Consider the following 27,370-nt stretch of genomic DNA (forward strand, 5'->3'; position numbering starts at 1 on the left):
GAGAGGGGAGAGAGGGAAACAGCCTCCTGCTGGGGATCGAATCTGCAACCCAGGTACATGCCCTTGATCTGGAACCGAATTAGTGACCCTTCAGAGTGCGGGCCGATGCTCTACCCACAGAGCACACTGGCCAAGGCTCAGATACCACTTTTGAAAATTACATTGTATTAACATTACTTCTTGAAGAAAATATAAATAATAAGAAGTCTTAGCTCTTGAACAGCCCTCCCTCTTCCCAAACTTCTGCATGCTATTTCTCAATTACATTTGACTCTGAAACACACTGCTCCCCATCTTCACCTACCCTCCTAGTCTCTCACTGTTAAGTCCAGTAAGTCTTCTTTCATTCCCTCACACGTCAGTTGTCCCAAAGTGCGCCCACAGCACCCTGGACACTTCGTCTATCAAAGTACTTGTCCCTCCCTCTATCCCAGTGGTCGGCAAACTGCGGTTTGCCGACCACTGCTCTATCCTATATAATAAAGAGCTAATATGCTAATTAGACCAAACAGCAGAATGACCATCCAGACAACCTTCCAGACGAAGCCGGGGCTTCGAGGGCCGGGGCAAGGGCCAAGCCCCTTGCACAAATTCCGTGCATCGGGCCTCTAGTTATAACATAATAGCCACTGTTCACCACTGACTGAATGCCTGGTGTTTGGCACATGCCAGGCATGTGGCAAAAGATCAACAAATATTTCTCAGATAAACAAAAAGAAAACTCAATTTATTCTGACCACTCAAAGATAAAAACACTATTGATTATGGTATATATCCTTTTATAGTACTTTTCCTGAACAAATATACTACTTACTTAAATTATTTTATCCCCTACCTAAAAAGATTACTAATATATAGGGTGCCCCAAAAAAAGGTATATACACTTTGAATAATTATAAAGACAGTGTTCATTAAAATACATTTCATTTTCATTTAACACCTATCTGCTGGTAAAGTGTGTATACATTTTTTTGGAGACCCTGTATATACTGCACATACTATATTTTCACTTGCTTTTTTCACTTACTACATTGTCATTAGATAATCTTGCTACCGTACCATTTTAATGACTACATGAAACAGATGTTCCCTAATTTAACTAATTCGTTACTGGTTACAAATTTTCACTGTGATACCCAGTGAAAATACACTTGATAAACATCCCTGTGCCAAATTGCTAGAAGCAGACTGGCTGAGTCAAATGGTATATAAAATATTATGCCAGTTATAGTATACACAGAAAGCTTAAAATATGGGTTATCATTTGTTAAGGATACTGGCAGGATCGCCACAACCAGAATAATGAAGCACCTAAAATCTTCATTTAAAAAATGGCAGGGGAGCAGAGTGTTGTTCGGCCCAGAGAAGACGAACAATGAACCTGCTGGATAGGAAACAATACTTAGTTACTTCTAAGGATAAAACTGGAACCAGCTGGAAGAGATGGAAAGAGGTACTACTCTGTTAAATTCAAGAGAATGGCATTTTCCCAAAAGAGCTATCCACGTGGACCTTGCAGTTATTTTTAAGTATTCAGGCTGAGGCAGTCAGGAATCCTGATTGGGTGGAGGGGGCAGGAGGAATATGGGGTCAGAGACACAGAAAGGTCAGTCAGTCAGTCAACCAAAAAGGTCAACTGTGCTCAACTACACTATTTCAAACTTCCAGAGGGCTCCCCACTGCACTCTTTAAATGAAACTGTAGAAAAGCCATGATTAAACTTTCCTGTGTTAGCTTAAGTACTATAGAAACACACGGCATGCCGAAACCGGTTTGGCTCAGTGGATAGAGCGTCGGCCTGAGGACTGAAAGGACCCGGGTTCGATTCTGGTCAAGGGCATGTACCTTGGTTGCGGGCACATCCTCAGTGGGAGGTGTGCAGGAGGCAGCTGATCGATGTTTCTCTCTCATCGATGTTTCTAGCTCTCTATCCCTCTCCCTTCCTCTCTGTGAAATATCAATAAAATATATTTAAAAAAAAAAAAAAAGAAACACATGGCATACTTACTGCACACAAACTGCTCATGAGAACCAATTTCACCAATAAACAGAGTCACGGTGGATCAACAGGTACATTCAGTCACTGGCCAAAGCACAGTAACATTTTACTGTGTAAGCCTCATGTCTTTTCAAAATGGAAAGTGTCTAACTTAATCTCACAGCTTATGGTCTTCACTGTAATATATGTAGTAAGAATAAATTACTTTAATGAGAACATTTCTTGTAATTGCCTAATCTCCCTGTTTTTTAAAGAAGATATTAAACAGATCAACTGTCACTGTTTCTTCCTCAATTTTTACAAATTTTTCATATGTAAATGAACTCATTTTCTAAAAGATAATTTGTTTTTTTAAAGAACAGTAAAGGAAGGAGGAAAATACTCCACAAATAAGGCTCGGAGTTGGACTGCCAGTGAGTTTGGCCCCTATTTCTACATCTGACACACAGTTAACCCATGCTGCCATGGTAGGTATAAGGATTAAATGAGTTAATATATGTAAAATATTTAGTGCCCAGCACACGGGAAGTGCTATATAACTGCTAGGCTCTTATTTTCACCAGCAATGTGGATAGAAACCATAATACAGGACCTTATGCAAGCAAGAAGTGCTAGTGAAGAGGTTATTTTAAAAATACAAGCAGCCCTAGCTGGTTTGGCTCAGTGGATAGTGTCGGCCTGAGGACTGAAGGGCCCCAGGTTCGATTCCAGCTAAGGGCACATGCCTGGGTTGCAGGCTCAATCCCCAGTAGGGGGTGTTCAGGAGGCAGCAGATCAATGATTCTCTCTCATCATTGATGTTTCTATCGCTCTATCCTTCTCCCTTCCTCTCTGAAATCAATAAAAATGAATGAATGAATGAATGAATGAATGAATGAATATACAAGCATGGCCTGGCCTGCATGGCTCAGTGCTTTGAGCATCGACCTATGAACCAGTAGGTCACAGTTCGATTCTCAACGAAGGCACATGCTAGATCCCCAGGGCGGGGCGTGCAGAAGGCAAGCCAATCAATGATTCTCATCATTGATGTTTCTCTCTCCCTCTCTCTCTCTCTCTCTCCCTCTCTCTCTCTCTCTCTCTCTCTCTCTCTCTCTCCCCCCATCTCTCTGAAAATAAAAATATATCTATAAAAAAATGCAAGCAGAATCAACCTCAAATAGTCTACCTTTTAAAAGTTCATTTATTAACCAGCCATTTAAAACTAAGAATGCTTTTCATCATCGGGGAAAAAAAAAATGTTTCAAATGGTGATTGAGTTCCTAAACCAACAACACAAATGAGTTAAAAAAAAAAAAAAAAAAAAAAAAAAAAAAAAAAAAACCTCACTAGGATAATTTTTTTAAAGGGAACAGATTAAGGAAGATTACTAGAATGTGCTATGGGGGTTGAAAAACAGAATTCTCTGCGCCAGTCCAGAAAACTGGAAAAGTTCAAGAAGAAAGAGCTGTGGCATGAACATTAGAATGGAAACTTAGGTTTGAATGAGCAAACCCAAGTCACAGTCTATAGTTTAGTAAGTGCTTGTTTTAGCTGTCACTTGAATGGCTCCAGAGAAAATAATTAAGTTTTAGGCTACAGTGGCTGGGAGTCTGGATTTCTTGGATCCCATGAATTATGCACTATAATGAACTCTGCAAATTAACTGAAACCAGCCTCTGCTATACTAGCAAAGTTGAGCAATGAATGTATTTCTCACTGGCTACTAGTGATAGGCCTGAAATTAAACTAATCACATATTAAAGGGAGAAACCAGCTGAAGTACAGAAATATACTAAAATTTCCCCATAAACAAAAGTGTTTTGTTTTATGGAAGTGCTTCATCAGTAAAGGAAAAACATCCAGAGCAACTTACAAAGCCTTAAAAATTATGTTATGGAATTCCAAAATGTACTGTTCAAATTTCTTGCTGGGTGAGATATGTCTTTTTTAGAAGCCACAATCCCTTCCCCAAGCAGAGCTCTAAGAAATTTTAAAGTTTGGATGTAAATGTAAGTTGCAATCTACTAAAAAACAGAACAAAGAAAACAGATATTTGAACTTCAAGGTATAAGGATGAGGTCAGGAAAAAAGATAGCTGTAAATCTTACCCACCTTCCATTTGTTCCCCATTCCACTTGCCCCGCATTTTGTTATCCTTACATTCCTTGAACCTGGTTCTGCCCGCCTCTTGTGAAACAATTCAAAACAAAAGTATGGTGTTGAAGATGGCTTCGAAAGAGGAGCTGATTCAATTTCTGAATCTAGGTGCTAGTTAAACAGATGTCTTCAGTTTGTGAAAATGCCAACTATACATTATGATTTGTACACATTCCTACAGGTTACCTCACTAGAGAAGGTTTTTTTGAAAATATCTTTTATTGATTTCATAGAGGAAGAGAGAGGGAGAGAGAGAGAGAAACATCAATGATGAGAGAGAATCATTGATTGGCTGCCTCTTGAAAGTCCCACACTAGGGATCAAGCCCGCAACCCAGGCATGGAACCGTGACTTCCTGGTTCATAGGTCGATGCTCAACCACTGAGCCCCACCAGCCAGGCGACCTCAGGAGTGAGTTTACAGATTTTCCAGCCCTATAGCCTGTGACCCAAAGGGTCCCGGGGTTCGATTCCAGTCAAGGGCACCTTGGTTGTAGGCTCCTCCCTGGCCCCAGCCCTAGTGGAGGGCATGCAGGAGGCAACCAATCAATGTGTTTCTCTCACACTGATGTTTCTTTCCGTCTTTCTCTCTCTCTTCCACTCTCCCTAAAAATCAATGGAAAAATATCCTCGGGTGAGGATAAACAAAACAAAACAAAAAAAGCACCTGAAAATAAGTTTAAAGAAGATAGTATTCTTCTCATTTCCTCAGAATTTGGGCATAATGACACAATCCCTAAGGTAAAATATTGCCAACCCAACAACCACTGCTTCATTATCAATGAGAAAGGAGGGGGTGAGTGGGTGGGTAGGCTAGAAATTATGACCAAGATTTTGTTGCTGCTGCGGGCAGTGATGCACTCAACTCCAGAGGACACTCAGGAGACACTACATCACTCTCCCACCTGACTACAAAAACACTGAAAGTATCTGCCATTTGTGATCTTTCAAAGTATGAAAATTGAAGTTACTTTCCAGCAGAAACCCAGAACTGTTGGTCCAGCTCTGAACAACCTGACATTTAAAAAAGAGACAGAGTTGGTCCCACACATGGGCCTTTAAAAATGTAAACTGAGTTTTTCTTTACATTTTTTTAAAATATATTTTATTGATTTTTTTACAGAGAGGAAAGGAGAGGGATAGAGAGTTAGAAACATCGATGAGAGAGAAACATCGATCAGCTGCCTCCTGCACACAACCAAGGTACATGCCCTTGACTGGAATGGAACCTGGGACCCTTCAGTCTGCAGGCCGACGCTCTATCTACAGAGCCAAAGCGGTTCAGGCTTTCTTTACATTTTAAAAGTTGTAGTCAAAATCACAATAGTGAATGCTTCCCCTGAAAAGTTCAAAGTAATGTACATATACATGTATTGAACATAATTGTGAGATCCCTTTAAACATTCATACATTGTCCGTGTAATTCCTAAGACTTTATCTGAACTGGTAAACACCTCTCACCTACAGAATACTAGGTATTAAAGAAGTACTCCAAAGAGACCAGAGATAGGTTAAAAAAAAACAAGAGCAAGAACCCTTAAGGCACCGTGAACTCCATTTATTTTCCGTCAACAAGGACATCTGCTTCTGCCTATTACCCAAACACAAGGTCACAGTGCAGCTTTACTCACACATCAGAACCCCTTTGTAAGCTTGAACTTCAACTCATCTGCAGATGGAAATGAGAAACACCAACAGAGAATAAAACCAATTTTAACTCTAAGCTGAACTAAGTTGTAGGAAAAGATGATGGTGAAAAAGAATGGAATTTAGGGTGACGAAAACTGTAAATCAACAACCAAAGGCATCCGGCTGTTTGGGAGCAAATAGTGGGGCCTTCCCCCTCTCCAAACTGGAGTGAAGAGAGAATTAGCCAATGTCAGCACTCTACTGCATCCCTTTTAGCTCAGGCCCTGGGACTTGGGCCTGAATGGTGAGCCCAGATGTGAACTGCTCTCAGAACAGGAAATCCCCTCACATTACTTTATACAGGGTGGGGGTTTACAGTTGTTTGCATGGAAAATACAATAATTAACAAATAATACAAAAATAAACTCTGTGTTTCACATACTCACAACTGTAAACCTACCTTTGCCTCACCCTGTACATATAAGGGGGCGGGATTCAAGAAGACCAGCCAAAAGAAGTCTTCAGTGGGCATTGTTTAAATCCTTCCTCACAAGAGCTGTCAATCTGGTTAACATTCCAAGATAGAAGGCCTTACAAAAGCCTACTGCAACCTCCTCAGCACCGGTTCAGTTTCCAGCTGGGAATTACTGGCAAGACATTGTCCAACCAAACCCCAGGCTTGTGCTGGCTCCCAGTGGGTGCCCCTCCCACCAAATGCCAAGGGGAAACTCCTTGTGGTGGCCCCAACCAAAACACATTTCAGATGTTCCAGCACAACCAGTCATAAAAAGCCTTCAGCTGAGAGAATTGAGCTAATGAAATGGAAGAAACACCTGGTGACATGCTGCTTGGCCACTCTCTCCACTACATCAAGAGTGGAGATGCTGCTCCACAAAGCTGGTACTGGGTGGCTCCCCTGCCAGCTCGTGCTCTGCGCACACACATTCACTCCAAGAACAAAACTGAGACTGCTCAGCTCCTGGCCACAATCTAAAAGAACAGACACCAAATAAACTGGCCAGGGCTAATGTGAGCTCCCTGGATGAGAGCAGGACTCAGGACAGAAATCACAGAGCAGCCTGTGGGCCTACAAGGAAACGTTCAATAAATATTTGTTGATTGATTTTTTAAAAGATGATTAAAGGGTTATAGGGGGAAAGGCCACGGTACAAAGTTCAAAAGTAAATCATCAGTCATCTAGAAATGGGAGTCTGTGAAGGGCCATTTGATAATGGTCTGGCCACCGCAGAGAGGGCTGTACACCAACAAGCTGGCTTCTTTGCTGTGTCTGAAACTGGGTGGACTGGGAAAGACTGCCAGGAGACTGGGAATTCTCCGACATATCACCTCTCGAGGAGGTCAACAAAAAGTGCAAGTTAATGGACCCAAATTATAGTGAGAAATCAGAAACCACGTCTATTCTCTACTATCAACTCCAGGAAAAGGAAAGAGGAAGTGGGTAGAAAGGGACCAGACAGCTCAAATTGGGAGCAGGAAAGCAGAGATGCAGGGCAGGAGATCCCTCCGGGTTACTGGAGCTGATTATCTGTCCTGAGCTTATTCTAGGACTGCTTACAAGCAATTGGCATTTATTACCTCTTTTAATTTCCCCATAGCAACCCAATCAGGAAGATACTATGATCCTCTCAAGAAACAGAGAACATAAGCAAATCATTCAAAGTCACACATCTTAAACAAATGACAGAGTTGGGATTTGAATCCAGTGCTCTAAACCAAAAATTATGCACTGGGTTTAGTACTGGGATCAAGGCTACCTATAACTAAACCTACAGCTAGGGTGCACCCCAGGTGAACTAAAAAGACACCTAATACCAACAATACAAAGTAATCCCTGCACCTGAAATACCATTATTCAAAGCATTTTGAAAGCTTCTATTCCCTTCAACTACTGCCCTGTTCAACTAGCTTACCTTGTTATTTTTTTAATCCTCATCCGAGGATATGTTTATCAATTTCAGAGAGAGAGGAAGAGAGAGAGAAATAACAATCAGTTGCGTCCCATATGCACCAGGGCTGGGGATGGGACCAGAAACCTAGCTATGTGCCCTGACCAGGAATCAAACTCGAAACCTTTCGGTGCCTGAGATGACACTCCAACCAAATGAGTCACCAGGCCAGGGCAACTTACCTTGTTTAATAGCAATTGGGTTCGGAGTTTTTTTTAGGGGCAGGATGTTGAGGACAGTTTTAAAAACATTACCAAATAATTGTAATCCCAACCATTTAAATAATAACAAAAGAGGAGCAGCTCTTCTCACCTTAGATCTTATTTGACTAGGCAAACAGGGCAACAAGCATTTTGAATATATTTCCAATAAATTAGTAAAAAACAAACAAAACTGAACTTTAGAAAATAAAGCCCTAGGGATAAAAAGCATCCTAAAGAGTTAAGGCCAGCAGTAGATAAGTGAAGCTATGGCCACTGATCCACTCCCATTACCCACACCCACTGCTCAGGACCACCTAGGAGCTTGCTTGAAATGCATCCTCTGGGCCCTAATACTCTCAGGCCCTATCCAGACATACTGAACCAGGGCAGGCATTTCAACAAGATCCCCGGGAGATTCCTATGTAAATTGGAGAAGTGCTTCCCTATCACATGTATGCCTTAAGACATGATCCTACCCTTACCAGAGAGCAAGTGGAGCTAGGGAGGTAAAGGAACCAATTGCTTTATAACGCTGTCAAAATAAGCCTCAAATTTCCATAACTTCAATAATTACAAATTATAATTATCATTGTATTCTAATTCCTGCCATCAAGTGTGAAAGAGGAAATTTCTTGAAAATTCTTTGTGGTTCACAACTGTCACCTATTTTGAAAATTAACATAAATCCTGTAATCACAATAAATTTATTATTGACTGAGGTTATATCTGTTATCCTGCTAGACTGTCCAACCTCGGACAGTGGGCAAGAAACCCAGTTTCAGATACATAAAAAAATCCCATTACTAAAAATGGATCACTATGAAATCAATGAAATGGTCAAAATAAGAAAATATGGAAAAAAGAGTAAAGAAACATGTACAGTAACTACACTAAATTATTATAAAGCATATACATAAACCATCCTGTCAAGGCCAAAAAAGAACTTACATCATTAGGTTTTTAGCTACTAAAGCTGCAGTGAACAGCTTTCTTCATTCATCTTAAAGTAACACATTTTTAATAACTGTAAAATGAATGATTTGGATGTCATGAATCATCTTTCATGCAAAAGATCAAAAGGCATCACCTTTTTCTTCTATGTAGGAAGAGTTATAAAACGTTTTTTCCATTCAAAGGTAGTATATATTCTTAAATTACCAGGACCAAAAAGCACAAAAACATACAATTCACCAACACTGACAATATACATTAATCAAAATTTTAACTACTCCAGAAAAAAATAAAGAAACTCTCCTTATTACAACCCTAGTCACTAAACCAGACAGTGCCTTCACAGGCTAATAATAGAATGTGTCCAACACATCAAGAAGGAAGCCCCATTTCCTGATACGAATACTCAAGTATACATGCAATTTCCCTTGTTTTATATCCTTAGAGGACAACTGTAGTTCTGCATTTATTATTCTATCAAGCCACAATAGGAAAGAGAACAGAATCATCCCACACGAACCAAGCTTAAAGACTTTCAGGCTGTAGGGTTAATTCTATAATAGATATAAAATTTGACCAACATCCCTCACTTAATGTTATGCTCTCACAATGGGAGATGGATTGCAATTATCCATTAGTGTAATCTAGCCTCCACAGTCAATAAATAAATGTCACTTCCAATCACTGAGATAAAACCTGGGTGAGAGGGCTAGAAAGAGATATAAACAAGATTCTGTAAACATCTAAGGAACACACTGATGACTGCTTTCAAGCCAAAAATGTCTCTAACTCATGACAGAAAGTGAAAAGTCCATGATTAGTATAGCCTAACTTCTAAGTGCACTGAAGTTATGCTAACACTCTTACCAGTCTCTGAAAAGAGAAACAATTTTAAAGTTAAAAAAGAACTCAAGTTCCAACTAGCTAACTCAAATCACATCCTATAAATGTGTAGCCTCCTTTCTTGACCATACTATTCCTTTGGAATTTTTAAAGGCCTGGGATTTGAGAAATTATAGTCATTTCAGAAACAGTTACTGAAAACCTAATTACCTATATACTGCTTTACATGTTTGCCTTTCAGTCTTCAGTTTGAAGAGAGACTCTGTAGGGAATCTTGTTCTTTTATACCCAGAATCTTCTCACCCAATATATTCTGCTTCCTGGCTACCAAAATTCACTCACGAGCTAGCTACTAACAAATGAGAATTCTAACCCTGACAGAGTCCTGTAAAATCTATTTCCAATGAAGAATGAGAGCTTTGGGAAACACCAGGGGAGGATTGCATGCTCCCTTCTTGGCCCCTTTCTTCCTCTCTCTCTCTCTCTCTCTCTCTCTCTCTCTCTCTCTCTCTCTCTCTCTCTCTCTCTCTCTCTCCCTCCCTCCCTCCCTCCCTCCCTTCCTCCCCCCACCACCCCCCCCCGGCCTACACACACACACACACACACAGGAACACATACACAAGCAACAGCAGTAGTAAAAACATGGGGGCGCTTGGTCTTTGCAAAGAGGCTCCACCATCTGGTAATTGGCTCATAAATTTCATTCATAATTTGAAAGAGAAAGGGTCCAAAATGAGCGATCTGTAATTTTAAGTGTTGTCATTATTCTCCTGGCTGCAAGCAATTACAGAAGGCCTTGCAAGCTCATGAATTACAGGTGCAGTTTATTACTCTGAATGAGCTCAGAACAAGCACAGTATCTCAGGAAGCTGGAGATGAGAGGGGAAGGTCATTTGCAAACCCAGATGCTTCCGTGGAATTAACCTTAAATGTCACTTATCCAATCAATAGTGGAAGGATCCTTTCTGCTCCTAGGCCCGCCCCCTTCCCTAACTGCCTGCATGAACCAATCCAATCTTAAAGACTTTAAGGTGGAGAAACTTTAAACATTATGCATCTTTCCTTTAAAGCATATAGTGTCCCCAGAAAAGTGTATACACACACTGAATAATTATAAAGGCAGTGTTTATTAAAATACATTTCCTTTTCAAAATTGGAGCTATGTGTGTATACATTTTTTGAGACACCCTGTATTTCAGATCAAGATCCTCTAAGCATGGGATTTTAAATGCTTGAGAGGAAAGAAATAGCAGTCAAAAAATTAGGAAACCTTCACAGCTGAGTAGTTTTCCAACAGATTTCCGTCTGCATATAACAGCTCCACACCATTCCAAGCCCAAGTTGAGGGATAAACGTACTCTGGAATCAATGATTTATTCCCACAAATTCTGGACTAACTTGAAATCGTATTTCAGGCATATCTTCAATTCTGGGAATGGAGACATCAGAAACATTAGGTGGTATAAAGAGATGGGTATGTTAGGCAATTCAACAGTTATTCCACAGCCCACACACACAGGGCCTGAGATCCTGGCGGTGGCCAGACAGAACTACAATTCTCTTAAAGGGCAGAATGCAAAGTGAACATCAAGGACACTAAGTTCTCATCTTCAAGGCAAGCAAGTCAGAACAGAAAAAATGATTCAATAATGAATATCTTATCTCATTTGCCCACACCCACGCCCACCCCTTTGAAGCAAGGTTGCCTCAATAACTTCCGAAAAAATGAGCACTGCTCTAGAAACTGCAGTGGGGTTCGATCTGCGTGGCCTCCAAGCTATAGTGCATTGGAACAAAAGGGAACCAAGCCATAGCCGGTTTGGCTCAGTGGATAGAGCTTCGGCTTGTGGACCAAATTCCAGTTAAGAGTACGTGCCTTGGTTACAGGCTCCTTCCAGGCCCGAGCCCTGGTCAGGGCTTGTGCAGGAGGCAACCAATGGATGTGTTTCTCTCACATCAATGTTTTTCTGTCTTTTCCTCTCTCTTCCACTCTCCCTAAAAATCAATTGAAAAATATCCTCAGATGAGGATTAACAAAAAAAAAAGGGGGGGGGGGGAGAACACCTGAAGACAGAGACCACAGGTTTTGGCAAAGCTGGGAGGACTTGCTCTGTTTCCATTTATAGGCCTAAGTGAATGCAGGTCAACCTGGTTTTGAAATCCAGCTCCACCCCCCTACCCAAACTTTAAATTCCTTACTCTAGAACAGGTGATAATACCAACTTCTGAGAGCTGAAGAACTTAATGAAATAAAGCACAAGAGAACATGACAAAAAGCTAGGACAAATGTTTTAGTTGCCTCTAAAACTGCCTGCCCTACTATCTTTCCCAAAGAAAGTATTTTCAGTGTGTAGACCCTCTTTCTCATGACCCACCCTGAGATCAATGCCATCTCTTCCCTGTGTCCACCACACCTGCACCTCTATTGTAGAGAAACCTGAAATTTTAGTTATCCTACTGATACCTTCATTTTTACAAATTAGTTGTTGTCAGCAGAGGCATAATTAGAATACTTGGTGTGCTTTACAATACTTCTGTCTCCCAAAGTGGGTTCCACAGAACCCTAGGTCCACGTTATTACTCAAAACTGTGGTTGAATGATCAACCAAGTTTGAGAAATGTTGATTTAAACAGGTTTCTTCTGTCCTCTATATTTGTTCATGTTCATTGTGATTCTCTAAAAAAGAATCCTAGTACCCCAAAATCATTTGACTGCTAAAGCTTCCTCCTCTTGCCCCCCAAAAGCAGAATATCTTTTCTCAGAACATACTAAGCTACACCACACTATCTTGTTTCATTCAATTGTGTTGGTGGTTTGATTCAGGTCTTTATTTGTAAGGAGGGTGTTTTACTAAGTAATATATGAATAAATGGTGACTGTTTCAATTTTACAAACAACAGAACATTATTAACAAAACATAACTAGAGAAACTTGTAGAATATCAAAGTTCTTGTTTTAGCACTCAACTCTTTGGATCCTTAGCAGAACTATCACTTCATTACAAATTGTCTTAACAAAGACCAGTAGTCACTTTTTAAGAAAATACTTTGTTTTATTTGTACTATCAATAAAGATACTCGAAAAAGAGAGGAGTCATAAGAAACTATCTAATAAAGCAAATTAACAAAGTGAAAAATCACCTGAGCTAAAATTCAAATATAGTTATGATTAGATTTGATTACACTGTGATTACATCATTTCCTGTTGCTATACATGAGGAAAAAGTTGAATTATGTATCTCCCCAAAAATCTCTTGGTTACTAAGTTCCTGCTAAAGAGTTATTACACTGTAAATATGGTTTAACTGTCTTAGATCTATTTGTGCACGGATTTGGATTACTGTAAGAGAACATTAAGAATCTATTTCCCCAGTCCTGGACGGTGTGGCTCTGTTGGCTGAAAATCATCCCATGCACCAAGAGGTCACTGGCTCAATTCCAGGTCAAAGCACATGCTTGGTATTGGCTATCCCTAGTAGGGGGCATGTAGGAGGCAGGCAATCGATGTTTCTCCTTTTCTCTTTCTCTAAAAAAACAAAAACATATTAAAGTTCCCGTCTTCTTTCTGAATTTTCTGTACTACATATACTAGTAAGCTCCCTTCAAAAAGGAAAAAACAGTAACATGTAACATTTATAGAGAAAATATAGGGTTCACTAAATAATTTAATACTTGAGTTTTTCCACCTGCCTTGCCAATTCTTAAGGATCAGTAAAGTGCTGTGTGGAAAGGATTCTGAAAGGATTCACAGAGGGCGAGTATCTGCCATAGCCACCGTCAAGAGGAAAGGAAAAGAATGAAGCAAACTACCAACCCATGTTGCTGGGCGCCAAATATCCCTAACCTAACCAGACTAGTGTGCTCATGGAGAGGACATTCTGGGAAAGGGTGTGACTTAAAGCCTAAGCAGAAATATTAAGTGGACGACAGCTGGAAAAAAAATACATAAAAACATCAAGTTGAAACACCACCTATGAAGATGTCTTAGTTTAATTTAGTTGAGGAATCCATGGTCATAGGATGTAAGCAGGTAACCACGACTTGAACAAAAACCACACCTGAGGTGCTATGAATACTTGCAGTGTAAACCAAAAGGAAAATTTAATTTAATTTAAAAAAAGGAAGAAAACCTTTTACAACACCTCAAAAACCATAAAACTGCCCTAACCGGTTTGGCTCAGTGGATAGAGCGTCGGCCTGCGGACTGAAGGGTCCCAGGTTCGATTCCAGTCAAGGGCATGTACCTTGGTTGCGGGCACATCCCCAGTAGGAGGTGTGCAAGAGGCAGCTGATCGATGTTTCTCTCCCATCTATGTTTCTAACTAACTATCCCTCTTCCTTCCTCTCTGTAACAAATCAATAAAATATATATAAAAAAAAAAAAACAAAAAAAAAACAAAAACATAAAACTGTCAAGATACCTAAGGGGCTAGGAAAGTACAAGATGAGCCTGGCACACGCCGAAGTGTCAGAAACACAGGAAGCAGTCAAGGAATGATGAGGACAGTTACAGCGACACCAGAGACAGCTTAAAGAGCTCCCGGTATTAATATCCTCACTGATAACTGTACTGTGGTTTTCTTGTTTTTCTTTTTTGTTAATCTTCATCCAAGGATACTTTTTCCATTAATTTTTAGGTAGGGAAGGAAGGAAGGAAGGAAGGAAGGAGGGAGGGAGATCAATGTGAGAGAGACATATTGACTGGATGCCTTCCAAACCAGGGCCAGGAATGGAACCCTCCACCCTTCGGTGGGCAGGCCGACACTCTAACCACTGAAACCCACCAGGCAGAGCTGTACTGTGGTATTTTTTTAAAGAAAACATTCTTACTTTTAGAAAATATACACTGAAGTATTTGGGAATAAAGGACAACTATGACTGTAACTTACCTTTAATGGTTCAGAATTTCATAAGTATGTGGAGGGAGAGGGACATGATAAAATGTTAAAATCAAAAAAATTATTTGTGCTATTTTTGTAACATTTCATTTCAAAATAAGCTTTAAAGCATACCACAAAAAAACTAAGAAAAAATGTATAAATATGAGAGGATATTGAAGTATCGCTGCTTTATAAAGATTTGCTGCTGTCCTAGCCAGTTTGGTTCAGTGGATAGAGCATTGGCCTGTGGACTGAAAGGTCCCAGGTTCGATTCCGGTCAAGGGCACATGCCCAGGTTGCGGGCTCGATCCCCAATGGGGGGCATGCAGGAGGCAGCCAATCAATGATTCTCTCATCATTGATGTTTCTATCTCTCGCTCCCTCTCCCTTTCTCTCTGATTAAAAAATAATAAAAATTAAAATTAAAAAAAAGATTTGCTGCTGTCTTCTCTGGAAAAATTTGCAAGCTCAAGGGGAATACTCCAAAAATGATACCATTAGAATGTACACTACACAAATGCCCAACGGCAGTAATTTATGCCAAGAATAATAAAAAAAATACCATTTACTTCAAACTAATAAAAATGTTACTGACAAAGCCACTTACAAAACTGCTACTGACAAAGACATTTTTTATTTTTAAATTACTTAAAAGGGACAGAAGAAAACTTTTTGACTGAAATGAAGCAAGATCAGAAAATGAAGGAGACTGGATGAAAAACATCTTTCTACATGAAGTTCTAGTCTAGGCTCACAAAAGACGCAAATACCACAGACCTCGCAGAAGTTATTTCTCTTTTGCTTGTGGGTTGTTTGTTTGGAGCCCAGGGTGAAGAGATTTGTGCATTCATCCTTTTATCCCCTAATTATTTGTCCAAATTGTTAGGAAGTTTTATCCATATCAGGTCTCTAATTCTTATTTTTAATTTTTTAACAAAAAAACAAAAAAAAACCCTCACACACAAAAAAAGTTCATTCACTTCTACCTCTTACCACTCAACTCTTGGTTTGTTCTCTGTATCTATAAGCTGGGTTTGTGTTTTTTGGTATACAAAAGATTCCACATATAGAGAGATCATAAAGTATTTGTCTGTCTGACTTATTTCCCTCAGCATAATGTCCTCAAGTGCCATCCATGTTGTCACAAATGGCAAGAGTTCATTCTTTATATGGCTGAATAATGTTCCATTGTATGTACACCACATCTTCTTTATCTATTCATCCGTCAGTGGACCTTTAGGTTTTCATTTCTTGGCTATGGTAAATAGTGCTTCAATAGGCTGGCTGGTGTGGCTCAATGGTTAAGTGTCAACCCATGAACAAGGAGGTCACAGTTCAATTCCTGTTCAGGATACATGCCAGGGTTATGTGCTCGATCCCTAGTATTTCTCTCATCCATGTTTCTATCTCTCTATTCCTCTCACTTCCTCTCTGTAAAATCAATAAATATACATATGTGTGTGTATATATATATATTTTTTTAAATGATGCTTCAATAAACGTGAAGTTGCAGATATCTTTAAAATTAGTTTGTTCATTTACTTTGAATAAATACCCAAAACTGAAATAACTTGATCATATGGGAGCTTTTAATTTTTTGAGAAACTGTTTTTCCATAGTGGTTGCATCGACTTACATTCCCACCAACAGAGGTCCACCGGCCTGGCAGAAGTGGTCCCTCTTTTGTATGTTTATGAGACATAAAATGTGTTTTAAATATAAAACCCTAAACAACCAAAGAGTTATTCAGTGATGAAACTATTAAACTATTTGTCATCATAGGGCAATCTCCTCACAACCAAGACTTTCAGCAATACCTACTTTATTGTCATTACACCACAAAGCAGGCACACCAACTAGATAGTGTTCAACTACACCAGCTGAGAATGTCAAACTGCATGCCTGGTCTCTGGAATCCTACAGTCAGTTTAAAAATATTTTTTTTTATTGTTTTCAGAGAGGAAGGGAGAGGAAGAGAGAGATAGAAACATTAATGATTAGAAAGAATCATTGATCCACTGCCTTCATGACCTCCTGGTTCATAGGTCAACGCTCAACCACTGAGCCACAATGGCCAGGCAGCCAGTCAGTTTAGTTAGTTAGATCACACAATCTTTATTTAAGGGCCAGTGTAAAATAACTAATTAAAAAGGTGTGTGTGTGCCAAAACCGGTTTGGCTCAGTGGATAGAGCGTCGGCCTGCGGACTCAAGGGTCCCAGGTTCGATTCCGGTCAGGGGCATGTACCTTGGTTGCGGGCACATCCCCAGTAGGGGGCGTGCAAGAGGCAGCTGATCGATGTTTCTCTCTCATCGATGTTTCTAACTCTCTATCCCTCCTCTCCCTTCCACTCTGTAAAAAATCAATAAAATATATTAAAAAAAAAAAAAGGTGTGTGTGTGTGTGTGTGTGTGTGTGTGTGTGTGTACACACATTTTCAATTAAAAGTGCTAATTCTTTTTTAATATATTTTATTGACTTTTTATGGAGAGGAAAGGAGAGGGAGAGAGAATTAGAAACATCGATGAGAGAGAAACATCGATCAGCTGCCTCCTGCACACCCCCCGACCCCAATGGGGATGTGCCCACAACCAAGGTACATGCCCTTGACCAAAATCAAACCCGGGATCCCTGAGTCCACAGGCTGACGCTCTATCCACTGAGCCAAACCGGTTAGGGCAAAAGTGCTAATTCCTCAGATTTCTGAAAATCTTACTTTTTGTATAAAATTAACTTGGTTAAAATTAGAAATAGTACATCTGGTCATACCAAAAGTCTGCATAACACAAAAGGATGGTTCTATATCCGCTGAATTCACAAAAGACCATGCCAGACAAGTTCCAGTTATCTGTTATGGTGTTTTCCAGTTACCTACCAGTAAATAGTTTAAGCAATTTTAGGTTTCTTCTTCCAAGAAATTGTGTTGATCCAGCATAAAGAAAAGGTTCTCTAAGTTCATTACATTCTCTCTTAAAACAACTTCTGCTCCAGGATTCTCCCTTTGTCCCAAGCTCCCAGATGTATCTCAGTTGACACTCCCTCCCCTGAGTCAATCCTCCTGTTAGGAAAAATCAGGTTGAGGATCTAACAATGACAATGAAGCCACCACCACCACCCCCCAGTTCACCACTACCTCAGCTTAAACATTGGTAAGTTTATGATTCACTGACTCTTGGTTGTTGCACAAGACCAAAGAAAACCAAGCAACGCTTTAAAAGAAAAGGAGGGACACTTTTTATGTACGCCGGTGGACTCAGGGAATAACTTTCCAAATCTGAGTGAAGAGACATGCAGGGGGCTTCTCTTTATATCTCCCTGTGGTCTTTGTCCCGCAAATATGGATTATGCTTCTGGTCCTTTTCGTGGGCCTTGCAAGATCCCCAGGTGTTGGGGGTCTCCAGGCCATATCTGATGGTTTGGCCTGGTGCCAGCATTAATAACCCTCCCTCCGGGGCAGTGCACTGTTCACAGTTTTATGGCCTCTGTAACAGGTTCTGCAAGACCAGTATCTGGGAAGGAGGTAGTGACTTAATTATAGGTTATCAAGAATGTACACTGAGCTTGCTGGCATGGATTCCAATTGCTAGCCCCCCAAATATCAGGGTTACATTGGAATTAGCCCTTTTTAGCCTTCTCAGATTACTTACAGGAATAAGTTCTATCTTTCTTAAGGCCTCACCTCCTTCCATGCCCTGCATTAATCTCTACTCCAGCAACTGTACACACTGACACTGACAGACACAGACACAGACACACACACACACACACACACACACACACACACACACAAACACGCTGCTCCAAGCACTGTGCTTTTACTCCTCCTCTCCCCTGGGCCTAAAATGTTCTTTTATTTTTTTAATCCTCACTGAAGGACATGCTTATTGATTTGAGAGAGAGAGAAAGTGAGAGAGGGAGAGGGAGGGAGAGGGAGGAAGAGCGAGAGGAAGAGTGAGAAACATGTAACAGTTGCCTCTCATATGTGCTCAGACTGGGGATGGAACCCAAAACCTAGGCATGTGCTCTGGCTGACAATTGAACCCACAACCTTCTGGTATATGGGACAATGCCCAAACCAGTTGAGTCACCAGGCCTGGCTCAGTCTGCAATGTCCTTTTTTTTTTTTTTTTTTTTTTAAATATCTTTATTGATTTCAGAGAGTAAAGAAGAGGTAGAGAGAAATAGAAACATCAGTGATGAAGGAGAATAATTGATCGGCTGCCTCCTGCACAATCCAGGATGGAGCCTGCAACCTGGACATGTGCCCTGACCGGGAATCAAACCATGACCTCCTGGTTCATAGGTCGATGCTCAACCACTGAGCCACCACGGCCAGGCTGCAATGTTCTTTTTGAATCTGCTTCTCTAGCCAGTCAATTCCCAATCTTTTTCCTAATTTATCCTTTATAAGAAACTGCCTTCCTCCAGGAAGCTCTTTCTGACCCACTCACCTCACTCCTAAATGTGTTAGGCACCTCCTTCCTGGCAGCTCCCATCATGGCCTGTGCATGTCCCTCAGTTCACTAACATACTATATTCTTAAGTTTGTGTATTTGTCTCCTCTGCTATACAGTGAGCTCCCTAAGGTAAGGGGATAATCTTACTGGAAAATACTAGGAAACAATGTTTACTAAACAAATAAAAGAATATTGAATGAGGCCTTATCACAAACATTTACAAGGTCCATTCACAAGTAATGTCCACTAATTCCTTTGTTTACAAAATATTTGTTCCTTCAAAGAACTAGAGTTGTTTAAAAGTGAATTCAAAAGTAATTTATTAGTAGAGAATTTAAGAGGTATCACAATTTAGGTCAGAAAAAGGAAAAGGGGCGTCTGGCTCCCGCTCTCACAGCCATTGCAGTACACTGAGCTCCATAGAGACAGTGCCGGAGCAAGTGCGAGCCGGCCGGGCACTGGGTGACTGTGTGCTCACTGAGGGAAAGTAATTAAACATGGGCAAAGGAGATCCTAAGAAGCCGAGAGGCAAAATGTCATCGAATGCTTTCTTTTGTGCAAACTTTCCGGGAGGAACACAAGAAGCAGCACCCAGATGTTTCAGTCAGCTTCTCAGAGTTTCCTAAGAAGTGCTGAGAGAGGTGGAAGACCATGTCTCCTAAGGAGAAAGGAAAATTTGAAGACATGGCAAAGGTGGACAAGGCCCATTATGAGAAAGAAATGAAAACTTATATTCCTCCTAAAGTGGAAACAAAAAGAAATTCAAGGATCCCAAGAGGCCTCCTTCGGCCTTTTTCTTATTTTGTTCTGAGTATCGCCCAAAAATCAAAGGAGAGCATCCTGGTCTATCCATCGGTGACGTTGAAAAGAAGCTGGGAGAGATGTGGAATCACACTGCAGCAGATGACAAGCAGCCTTATGAAAACAAGGCTGCTATGCTGAAGGAGAAATATGAAAAGGATATGGCTGCATACCAAGCTAAAGGAAAGCCTGATGCTGCCAAAAAGGGAGTTGTCAAGGCTGAAAAAAAAGCAAGAAAAAGAAGAGGAGGAAGATGAGGAAGATGATGAGGAGGAAGATGATGATGAAGTAGAAGATGATGATGAAGTAGAAGATGATGATGATGATGAATACGTTGATTCTAACACAATATTTTTTTTCTTGTCTATAAAGCATTTAACTCCCCTGTACACAACTTACTCCTTTTAAAGAAAAAAAATTGAAATGTAAGGCTGTGTAAGATTTGTTTTCAAACTGTACAGTGTCTTTTTTTTGTATAGTTAACACACTACCAAATGTGTCTTCAGATAGTCCTGTCCTGGTGGTATTTTCAATAGCCACTAACCTTGCCTGGTACAGTATGGGGGTTGTAAATTGGCATGGAAATTTAAAGCAGGTTCTTGTTGGTGCACAGCACAAATTAATTATATATGGGGATGGTAGTTTTTTCATCTTCAATTGTCTCTGATGCAGCTTATACCAAACTAGAGGGCCGGTACACGAATTTGTGCACGGATGGGGTCCCTCCACCTGGCCAGCGATCAGGGCCGATTGGGGCCATCTCACCCAGTCCCTGTGGAAGATTGGCTGGCCAGGGAGGGACCATAGAATGGCTCCAGGGCATGTCCAACACCCGTCTTGCCCAGTCCCGATTGGCCGGACCCCTGCAGCAAGCAAACCTACTGGTCTGCATGTCTGCCCCCTGGTGGTCAGTGCACATCATAGTGACTGGCCAACCGGTCAACTGTCTGCCCCCTAATGGTCAGTGCACGTCATAGCAAGCAGTTGAGTGGCCTTAGCATATCATTAGCATATTACTCTTTGATTGGTTGAACCATCAACTAGACAACCAGACACTTAACATATTAGGCTTTTATTATATAGGGTAACTGGTTGTTTTTTTGTTTTGTTTTGCTTTTTTTAAAATATATTTTATTGATTTTTTACAGAGAGGGAGAGGGATAGAGAGTTAGAAACATCGATGAGAGAGAAACATCGATCAACTGCCTCCCGCACACCTCCTACTGGGCATGTGCACACAACCAAGGTACATGCCCTTGACCGGAATCGAACCTGGGACCTTTCAGTCTGCAGGCTGACGCTCTATCCACTGAGCCAAACTGGTTAGGGCTAGGGTAATTGTTCTATTAACTGAATAACTGCAAATACTCTGTAATTGCAAAAAAAAAAAAAAAAAAGTTGCAGCTGTTTTGTTGACATTCTGAATGCTTCTAATACAATTTTTTTATTTAAAAAAAAAAAGAAAGAAAGAAAAAGGAAAAGGGATTATCCTTGAAATGTGGACAGTTCCCTTAACAGCTTGAATTCATTATGCCTAACAAGGTTTGCCATTTCTACAGATCAGATCAAGATGGAAGGTGGGGGGCAGGGAGATACACAGCTTTCAAACATAAATCCAAACATCCAAACACAAATCAATAACAAAGCTAATAGCACTTTAACACAGTCCACTCCAGGGACCACACCCCCCCAACCCCCGTCATGAACTAACTAGGGACAGGTTCAAGGGCATCAATAGGCATCAGGCCCTGGAAAGGAAAGGCATCTCCTTTCCACCAGGGTCTTCAACTTTTTCAAAATCTTGTGCATTTGTAGGTGGAAATAAGAAACTGACTCGAGGTAATCTTCCTTTAACTGTTCAGTTTCTTAGATTATTTTTGGGATACACAGCTTTCAAAATGCAAACTGTTTTCAAAGCTTGAAGGCAAATGACAGGCATGAGTAAATTCACCAAGAAACTTCATATTCTTGCCACTACACATGAAAATCTTTCTAAAATGGTGCCCTACCTTGAAATAAGAAAACATTACAACCTAATATTCCAGGGGATTCTGGGGTACTGTAGTGAAACAAGCACTCTCAGCTTTGTTGGGAGCAGTAGTTTCATTTCCGGTGAATCATTTGGCAAACTACAACAAGAGGCTTTAAGATGTCCATTTCTATTGACCAAGGGATCCTGTAATGAGAAAACTATCCTAAAGGAAACAATTAAAAGTAATACATAACACAATGTTAATCATACTTTTTTAGTGTTATCAAAATTCAAAACATGAAAAAAAATTCAAAACAATGTAAAAACCTTTCAAAATAGTGTAATGGAAAAAAATAGCAGTTGTACATTCATAAGATACCTGTGTACTCATTAAAATGGTTATTGTGGAAAAAAAGAACGAACAAATTTTTTTAAAGCCTCACTCAACAGGACTTGCAAACCAGGGAAGACCTAAGTTCCACTCATAATGAAAACCTAAAGTGAAGGGGTTGTTTCAGAAAAGTAAAAGGTGGGGTAAAGAATTGTTATGGAAAATATGTAATAACATGAGGAAATGCTTATGATAATATCTAGTGGAAAAAAACAGAAGAACAAAAGTGTATATACAGGATTACAAAAATATTTGCATGGAGGGAAAGAAAAGCTGTAAAAAAAAAAAAAAAAAAAAAAATAGCCCTAGCTGGTTTGGCTCAGTGGATAAGAGTGTCAGCCTGTGGACTGAAGGGCCAGATTCAATTCGGTCAAGGGCATATGCTAGGTTTGTGGGCTCGATCCCCAGTAGGGGGCGTGCAGAGGCAGCTGGTCAATGATTCGCTCATCATTGATGTTTCTATCTCTCCCTCTCTCTTCCTCCCTGAAATCAATAAAAATGTTTTTTTTTAAAAATAGACATTTGCTAATTTAGCAACTAGAACTAATAATTTTTATAATTAAAATTAAGATTAAAAAATTTTAAGTCTCTTCTCCCACCTTCTGTCCATTAAGATAGGTAGTTCACTAGCTTATAAATTTATCTATTTTTCCCATAACTACGGCAGTACTTATCCCAATTAAGTCATTTTTAAAATACGTAAGAGTAAAATAATAAGCTTTATAACAAAATAAGACTTTCTTTTTAGATTATCTCCTCTAAAGATGCACACCACATTCACTGCTCTAAATAGGCCATGCATTGATCGTTCCTTTTTATGCTTCTTATTCACCTTAATCTTTCCCTCACTCACCCATCTGCTGAAGGAAATCACAATTACTTCTTAAAGGACCAGCTCCAGTACCACCTCATCAAAGGGAAGTGTTAACTGGGTTTCACCGACCCCAGTCAAGATCACTTATATGTCTTTGCAACCAAATGTTCTCCAACAGAACTGTCCCAGTGGTGATGGCTGTCTCTCTGGCCTCTATCCTCCTTCCACGGCTTAGACCAGTGGTCACCAACCTTTTGGACCTCACAGAACACCAGTGGTCCACGGATCACCGGTTGGCAACTGCTGGCTTAGACAACAACCCCTGCTCCATGTCTCAGTCCCTCAAGCTGAGCCCCACTATCAACTAGTATAGGCCCCACTGCTCACTGGCTGGGGTGCCAAGGCAATTAGTATGCAAAAGGCTCTAAAGGCCTTCTTCCTCCTGTCCACACTAGCTGATTTAAGTTCCATTCTTACCTTCTTCCCCTCTGCAGAAGGCAAAATCCAAATCGGATTCACCTTTGCTACCCCAAAGGCTTCCTTAATGCCTTACAGTAAATTCTCTAACTGTAGAGGAGAAAAAAACCTTAGGTAGAAGCTAAGAAAGAGAAGGGAAACCTCATTTTCCCAAGTGAGCAAGCTATAGCACAAATAAGTTATAAATTCATATACAATATTTAATAGGCACTGAGCAATACTATGTGCCAGGCACTGCAAGGCAGTGGGACTAACATCCTATGTTTATGTAACATACATGAATACATACGTAAAGTATGTTTATGTGAAATTTGCATATATAGATGTGGGGATCTTGCATTCCACTGGAAGGGATTCAGACAAACAAGTAACACAGCTGGGCTCTTTCTTGGTCATGTTCTACTTCACCTCTCACCATATCCACCACTTTGGGATCTTTATACCCCTAAGCTTTTCTCGTGCGTGTGTGTTCCCTCTGCTTAAGGTGCTGTCTATGTCATAAAAAATACAAGTATTTTACAGACACCTATGATGCTATGCTGGAAACGGGATCAGCGGACAGTCACTGCACCCCAAAGCTCACATAACCAATGAGCTCCCACATGGGAAGTAGGGCTCATACGTATCATTTCACGGCGCTGCAATGGCACGTACAACATGGCTGCTAACCTAGAAAGGCCACCTTGAGGACATGAAGGCCAAGTGAGGCTCCCCCTGAGACAGTGAAATGAAGACGGCCCTAGGCAAAGGAAACAACTGCAATAGGAAGGGAGTCCAGGGGGTTCAGGAGAAGATTCACGGAGGTTCTTAAGTCTGTGAACTTGGATAAGGAAACAATTACATGTTCACTTTCATTAATCTCTTACAGAAATTTAGCATTTCCTTACACTATTGAATGTAGGCAATAAACCAGAAATAGAAGTGCCTGTGAGTTTCATATCAAAGCAATGTAAATACTCATATCATATTACAGCAACTGCAGATAGTACAAAATACTGTTTGCTATCATCACTTTGAAATTATAATAATGAAACCCACTGTTGCAGCCTGTTATTTAATAAAGGATTCAGAAGGACATATTACCATATCACTAATTTGCTTTATAATATTCTGATGGCTATATTTCAATGTAATGGGTTCCCTTTAAAATCCTAGGTAATTTAAGTATTTGGAAACATTTTAAGAAAGGAGTCAACAAATTTCATCAGATTATAAACATTAAAGTATCTATGGGATAAGGAACAGGATATGTGGTGGGAGCAGAGACAAGAACAAAAATCAGAACTCAAGACTTTCTTTGGATTGGAGGAAGAAGGGAAGGTAAGGAACAGGGTGCAGAGTTAACAAAATCAGGCCAGAATGCCAAACCAGTGCTAGGGACAATGGGAGGTCCCCAGAGGGTTTTAAGGTGGTAACAGATTCCTTTCACCGCCATCTGGGAAATGGGTGAAGGACAAAGGGGCAAGCATCAAAGATGAGGTAGGTACAGGGAAATGAACTGGTAGGCTAATGAGTCCCAGTATCAGTCGTGGTTCTGGTGGGCTATTATGCTAGAGACCAGCACTTTTAGAAAACAGTCATTTGAATATAAACACTATACTAAAAAGAGAAACTCCAAACTTAGTATAACCAATAATCCTAGCTATACTTCTGAAGTTGCAGGTTAACAAGTAAACCAGCATAAATCTGCTGTTCTTTCATTAAAGTGAGTTTTAATATATAAGTGTGATACATAATGCATATTTTACAGCAAAATAAGAGAATCCAAAGACTTTCCAAATTGTCTTACTGCAATATGAATTTTATGGAGGCAAAAGGTTATAAACACAGGACACTGCCTTCTTTTCTAGAATTCAGTTATCTTATAGCTCACTTATTAGGGAATATGTTAGAGAAGTAGAAAATAAACAAAAGGTCTCTGAGGAATCAAAAGTAATTTCAAAGTTCATACACAAAAGCAATGATTATTTATCACAGAGGCCCAGATCCATAATCAGGAACTTTTTAGCTTTACTCTATACAGTAATAGCCTAGTTAACTGGTTTCTCATATTATAATTAACTAGAGGCCCGGTGCACGAAATTCATGCACAGGGGTGGGGGGGGGGGTGTCCCTCAGCCCAGCCTGCACCCTCTCCAATCTGGGACCCCTCAAGGGATTCTGACTGCCCGTTTAGGCCCAATCCTACTGAGATTGGGCCTAAACGAGCAGTCGGGCATCCCTCTGACAATCCAGGACTGCTGGCTCCCAACTGCTTGCCTGCCTGCCTGCCTTCCTGATTGCCCCTAACCGCTTCTGCCTGCCAGCCTGATCACCCCCTAACCACTCCCCTGCCAGCCTGATTGATGCCTAACTGTTCCCCTGCCAGCCTGTTTGCCCATAACTACCCTCCCCTGCAGGCCTGGTCACCCCTAACTGCCCTCCCCTGCAGACCTGGTCCCCCCCGCAACTGCTCTCCCCTGCAGGCCTGGGTCCCCCCCGCAACTGCCCTTCCCTGCAGGCCCGGTCGCCCCCAACTTCCCTCCTCTGACGGCGTGGTCACCCCTAACTACCCTCCCGCAGGCTTGATCACCCCCAACTGCACTCCCTTGCAGGCCTGGTCCCTCCCAACTGCCCTTCCCTGCTGGCCTGATTGCCCACAACTGCCCTCCCTTGCAGACCTGGTCCCTCCCAACTGTCCTCCCCTGCTGGCCATCTTGTGGCGGCCATATTGTGTCCACATGGGGGCAGTCATCTTTGACCACATGGGGGCAGCCATCTTGTGTGTTGGAGTGATGGTCAATTTACATATTATTCTTTGATTAGATAGGATAGAGGCCTGGTGCACGGGTGGGGGCTGGCTGGTTTGCCCTGAAGGGTGTCCCAGATCAGGGTGGGTTCCCTTGGGGCATGGGGCGGCCTGGGCGAGGGGCCTGTGGTGGTTTGCAGGCTGGTCACGGCCCCCGGTGACCCAAGCAGAAGCCCTAGTATCTGGGATTTATTTATCTACTATAATTGAAACTTTGTAGCCTTGAGTGGAGGCCTGGGCCTGCTAGGGCTGCAGAAACTTGGCTTCCTCCATCACCGGGGGCAACTCAAGCCTCCTGCTCTCTCCAGCTCCGTGGCTGCCGCCATTTTTGTTGGGATTTATTTATCTTCTATAATTGAAACTTTGCAGCCTTGAGTGGAGGCCTGGGCCTGCCAGGGTGTGCAGAAAGCTTGGCTTCCTCCATTGCCAGGGAAACCCAAACCTCCTGCTCTCTCTGTGGCCGTGGCCATCTTGGTTGGGTTAATTTTCATACTCGCTCCTGATTGGGTGGTGGGCGTGGCTTTGTTGGTGTAGCGGAGGTACGGTTAATTTGCATATTACTCTTTTATTAAATAGGATTGCATGATGGAAGTATACTCTTAAGAACACATTCACATGGCCAACACAGTAAGTAGAAAGTATCAACAATACTCAGGAAGAACTTGAGGGGGGGGGGGGGGGCAGGGAGGGGAATCTAAAATAAAAATGCTTTTAAAGCAGTTCTATCCCTTAAAAGAAATCTGATGGATGGTAAATATGTACAACAGATAAAAGGCAAGCTACACTGAATGCAATCTAAGCAAAACGCTGAGCCAGTCCTCAAAGTGACTCTTACCAATGCAAATCTGACCACAATGAAAGCTATTTTGTCCTAGATTTTTTATCTGTTAGTTTCATCCATTTTCTACCTTTGATGTACGTATGTAACAACAGTGCAATACATGTTGTCCCCTTTAACTCCTATTTTGGTAGGTAGGTCGAGATAAACCCTAAGGTATCCATAAAAATGTGTTCGTCAGAAGTCATTGCTGGAAGATTCCAGAGAGCTGAGGTTTCATACC

General features: G+C 41.0%; 1 protein-coding gene and 1 pseudogene across 5 annotated transcripts in view; one reads left to right on the forward strand and one right to left on the reverse strand.

The window, feature by feature from the left end:
• The window catches only part of JARID2 (jumonji and AT-rich interaction domain containing 2), a gene marked incomplete at its 5' end in the record, with an annotated part of 306,278 nt that overhangs the window by 242,297 nt on the left and 36,611 nt on the right, over positions 1-27,370 (reverse strand). The window contains one exon of one of the 4 annotated variants that reach the window (XM_080656847.1): positions 11,001-11,018. The exons of the other annotated variants lie outside the window; for them this stretch is intronic. Of the gene's footprint in view, positions 1-11,000; positions 11,019-27,370 lie in introns of those variants that run through there. 4 annotated transcript variants of the gene reach the window in all.
• On the forward strand, positions 19,564-20,275 carry LOC308242594 (high mobility group protein B1-like; annotated as a pseudogene). Its single transcript has one exon. The product of its transcript is annotated as a high mobility group protein B1-like (transcript).

The sequence above is a fragment of the Plecotus auritus genome, assembly GCF_963455305.1.
Source record: "Plecotus auritus genome assembly, chromosome: 2".
Taxonomy (NCBI): domain Eukaryota; kingdom Metazoa; phylum Chordata; class Mammalia; order Chiroptera; family Vespertilionidae; genus Plecotus; species Plecotus auritus.